A 4,543-nucleotide genomic window follows, 5' to 3' on the forward strand; every position below is an offset into this window, starting at 1 on the left:
CTAGAAATCAGTCACAAGTAGAACACTGAAAAATGCACAAAGACGTGGAAACGAAATAACATGTTATTAAACAATGAATGGGTCAACAACAAAATTAAGGAAGGAATCAAAAGATACCTTGAAACAAATGAAAATGAGGACACAGCAATCCAAAATCTGTGGGACACTGGGGAAGCAATCCTAAGAGGAGAATTCACAACATTGAAGGCTTATCTCAAAAAACAAGAAAAAGCTCAAATAGACAATCTAACTTTACACTTAAAGGAATTTGAAAAAGAATAACAAGCAAAGCCCAGAGTGAGTGGAAAGAAGGAAATAATAAAGATCAGAACAGACATAAATGAAATAGAGTCTAAAAAAATGATACAAAAGACTAATAAATCCAAGAGCTGGTTCTTTGACAAGATAAACAAAATTAACAAAACTTTAACCAGACTAATCAAGAAAAAAGAGAAAGGATCCAAATAAAAAAATCAGAAATGAAGAGGAAAAGTAACAACTGACACCAAAGAAATACAAAGGATTGTAAGAAAACATTGTGAACAATTATAGGCCAAAATACTGGACAACCTGGAAGAAATGGAAACATACATTTTTCCAAAGATAAATCAGTAAGAATCAGAGAATCTGAATAGACAGATTACACCTAATGAAATTGAAGCAGTAATAAAAAAACTCCCAACCAACAAATGCTCTGGACCAGATGGCTTCACAGGTGAATTTTACCGAACATTCTGAGAACTTACACCTCTTCTTCTCAAACTATTTCATAAAAGTCAAAAGGAGAGAAGGCTCCCAAACTCATTTTATAAGGCCAGCATTATCCTAATTCCAAAACCAAATAAAGACACTACAAAGAAAGAAAATTATAGGCCAACATCCCTGATGAGCGCAGATGCTAAAATCCTCAATAAAATATTAGCAAACTAAATACAGCAATGCATTAAAAAGATCATACACCATGATCAAATGAGATTTATTCTGGGAATGCAAGGTTGGTAAAACATTTGCAAATCAATAAATGTGATTCACCACAAAAACAAAACGAATAAAAACCACATGATCATACATGATAAATAGAGAAAAAGCTTTTGATAAAATCCAGCACCAATCTATGATCAAAACTCTTAGCAAAATGGGAAGAGGAAATATATCTAAACATAGTAAAAACCATATATGACAGACCCAGTGACAACATCATACTCAATGGGCAAAAACTACAAGCATTCCCCTTAAGACTGGGAACAAGACAGGGATGTCTGCTTTCACCTCTCTTATTCAACATAAGACTGGAGGTCCTAGCCACAGCAATCAGACAAGAAGAAGAAATAAAAGGCATCCAAATTGGAAAGGAAGAAGTAAAATTGTCATTATCTATAGATGACATGATGATACTGTACATAGAAAACCCCAAATACTCCACCAAGAAACTAGCAGAGCTGCTAAATGATTCAGCAAAGTAGCAGGATACAAAGTTAATATCCAGAAATCAGTTGCATTTTTATATGCCAATAATGAACTAGCAGAATGAGAAATTAAGAAAACAATCCCATTCACAATTGCTAAAAAAAGAATAAAGTAACTAGGAATAAGCCTAACCAAGAATGTAAAAGACCTATGCTTGGAAAATTATAAGACCCTGAAGAAAAAATAGAAGATATAAATAAGTGGAAGCACATGCTATGTTCATGGATAGGAAGAATTAATGTCATTAAAATGTCCAAACTACCCAAAGCAGTCTCTAGATTCAATGCAATTCTTATCACGTTTCCAATGGTGTATTTAACACAGCTAGAACAGTTATTTCAAAAATTTGTGTGGAACCACAAAAGGCCCTAGTTATCAACAGCAATCCTGAAATAGAAGAACAAAGTTATAGGAATCATGCTACCTAATATGAAACTACTATAAGGTCATAGTAATCAAAACAGCATGGAACTGACATAAAAACAGACACATAGATCAATAGAACAGAATAGAGCCCAGAAATAAACCCACACCTTTATAGTCGACAGAGGAAGCAAGCACATACAATGGGCTAAAGATAATTTATTCAATAAATGGGAAAAGTGGGCAGATATGCACAGAAAAATTAAACTAGACCACCTTCTTACACCACACACAAAAATAAATTTGAAATGGACCAAAGACTTAAATGTTAGATCCAAAACCATAGAAACCCTACAAGAAAACGTAGGCAGCAAAATCTTAGACATGGCTTGTAGCAATTTCTTATCTGATATATTGATCCAAGCAGGAGAAACGAAAGAAAAAATAAATGGGACTACATCAAATTCAAAAGTTTTTGCACAGCAAATGAAATCGACAAAACACAAAGATGACCCACAGAATGGAAAATATATTCACCAATACATCCAATAAGGGGGTAAGGTGAAGGGATGGAAAACAGGGGGTAGAAGAATTGAACAAAAGGAAAAAGGTCTCATATACATGGACAACAATGTGTGATTGCTGGGAGAAGGGGGATATAGGGGAATTAAATGGTAATGGAAAAAATACAATAAAAAATCTTAAAAATAAAATATTTATTTTTTCATCTTTTTACCTCAGATCCTGTGAGAATCATGATTGGAGTTCTCATTCATTTTGTTCAGTTTTTCCAAGGAATGCATTTTGGGGGAGTCATCATAGATCAAAATAAAATAAAATCTTTAAAAAAGGAAAAAGAAAAAAGGAGGGAGGGAAAAGTTTTCTGTATGTAAAGGGAATGCATGTTCACTGTGAAAAAGATATGCTAAAGAACTATAGGGGGAAAATTACTCAAATTTTTATCCCTCAACATTTTGTATTTTGCTATTATTATGCAAACTGCTTAGCAAACACACGAAAGATGCATTTAAAGTGTGCAGCTATGATTTTCTAATGATAATAAAAAGCTAAAACTGTTTAATAGGTTATATATTCTTTCACTATACTCAAATTCCCCATAGTTGAGTTTGAAACATTCAGGTATTGGCTGATTTTTTGCCATTTTAAACCAAGCATTTAAAACTCTTACTCTGTAAATCTTTATCTCCTCTTAGGAATGTTATATCAGGGTATATATTCAGAAATAGTATTTCTGGGTCAAAAAATGTGAACATAGTTATGTTCTGGGTTTTATTAACAGTTTTCAGAAGTTATTTCTCAATTTATACAGCCACTAGCACTAAATAGTAGGGTAATTATTATAACTTTCATAATTGCTAAAAATGGAATATCATAGTTATGATTTACTCGCTCATTGTTAGTACTAGTAATCTCTTTCAAATGTTAATTAATCATTTGCATTTCTATTTTTTCTTAATAGTTCATGTGCCTTGTCCAATTATTTGTAGCTTACTTCTGGGCAGCTTTGCCTTTGTGAAAGTGGGTTAATGTCTTTATAAATTAAGAATACTAACAATCTGTCACATTTTATATCAAATACACCTTCATATTTTTATTAAATTTAGGCTTGTGAGGATTTTTCACTTTAAGATTTAGAAAGGTTTACCTACAGGAAGATGTCATTCGTAGGTGTTTAATTTTATTCAGATTCATAAAGTTTGTCTCCACAAAATAGTTTAATATTCACCAGTATATTTTGTTATTTTCTAGTTTTAATTTCTGTTTAGCTCTTTTATCTTTTAATAATTTATTTTGATGAAATAGAGTGAAGTATAATCAAAATGGATTTTTTAAACTAGATCATCAATAGTCTCAGCAATACATTTGAACAATCCATCTCTTTCACCTGATACATCAGGATTTATTTATCATGCGTTACATTATAGGCTCTGGTTCCATGATAGCTCTTCTGTTCCATTGATCTGCCAGTCTATTTTTCACCCATTAATTACACAGTTTAATCATTTAAGTTACACATTTAATTATTTTAGTCTTATAGAAAGTTTTATTATCTTGTAAGACAAATCCCTATGTATTATTCTTTTTTCTCCACTAGTTTTGAAATGTTTCACATCTGCTTGTTTTTTAAGGTAAGAATGAAATACCCATTTTTGTTACAGTTTTGTATAGTGACTTATGAGCATTGACTCTAAATCCAGTCTGCAAAGATTCAAAATCTGAGCCCAGTCACAATGACTAAATATGTGCAAAGTCCTTAGAATAGTACCTGGCAACATAATGTAGAATATTATACAAAAACGTTTTCTATTATTTGGTGACAACCATTTTGCTAAGCTTTATGTACATTTTATATCATTGAATCCCTGCCTGGTCCTACCTCTCAGGGCACTTCATCTGTTTTAATGATCCTGTGAAAACCAATCAAGGTAAAATCATTTCATGTTTCGTTGTGAGCAGTCTCCCAGGGGAGAAAAAAAAAAGAAAATCCAAGACTTCTATTTCTATTTTCTAAATTGTTTTCTTAGGTATTGTCTCATTTGATATTACTGATTCTCTTGACTTTCCCATCAATAGGATGGGAAGAAAAAGAACAAATGCAAGTACGCATATGTATCTTTAAAATCATTTTAAATTCATTTTTGTTGAAACATTGCATTATTGAGAGTCTTTTGTTATTGTTCTATCTAATCTA

The 4,543-nt window shown here is 31.9% G+C and overlaps 1 non-coding gene across 1 annotated transcript; it reads right to left on the reverse strand.

Annotated features, from left to right (window-relative positions):
* Nucleotides 1–2,562: 2,562 nt before the first annotated feature.
* LOC129068006 (small nucleolar RNA SNORD116) lies at nucleotides 2,563–2,656 on the reverse strand. The gene has a single exon (XR_008528825.1). It is a non-coding gene; the product is annotated as a small nucleolar RNA SNORD116 (small nucleolar RNA).
* Nucleotides 2,657–4,543: the final 1,887 nt, after the last annotated feature.

Source organism: Pteronotus mesoamericanus, unplaced genomic scaffold (genome assembly GCF_021234165.1).
Source record: "Pteronotus mesoamericanus isolate MK-2021 breed Mesoamerican mustached bat unplaced genomic scaffold, CSHL_Meso_final contig_20, whole genome shotgun sequence".
In the NCBI taxonomy this organism is placed as follows: Eukaryota; Metazoa; Chordata; class Mammalia; order Chiroptera; family Mormoopidae; genus Pteronotus; species Pteronotus mesoamericanus.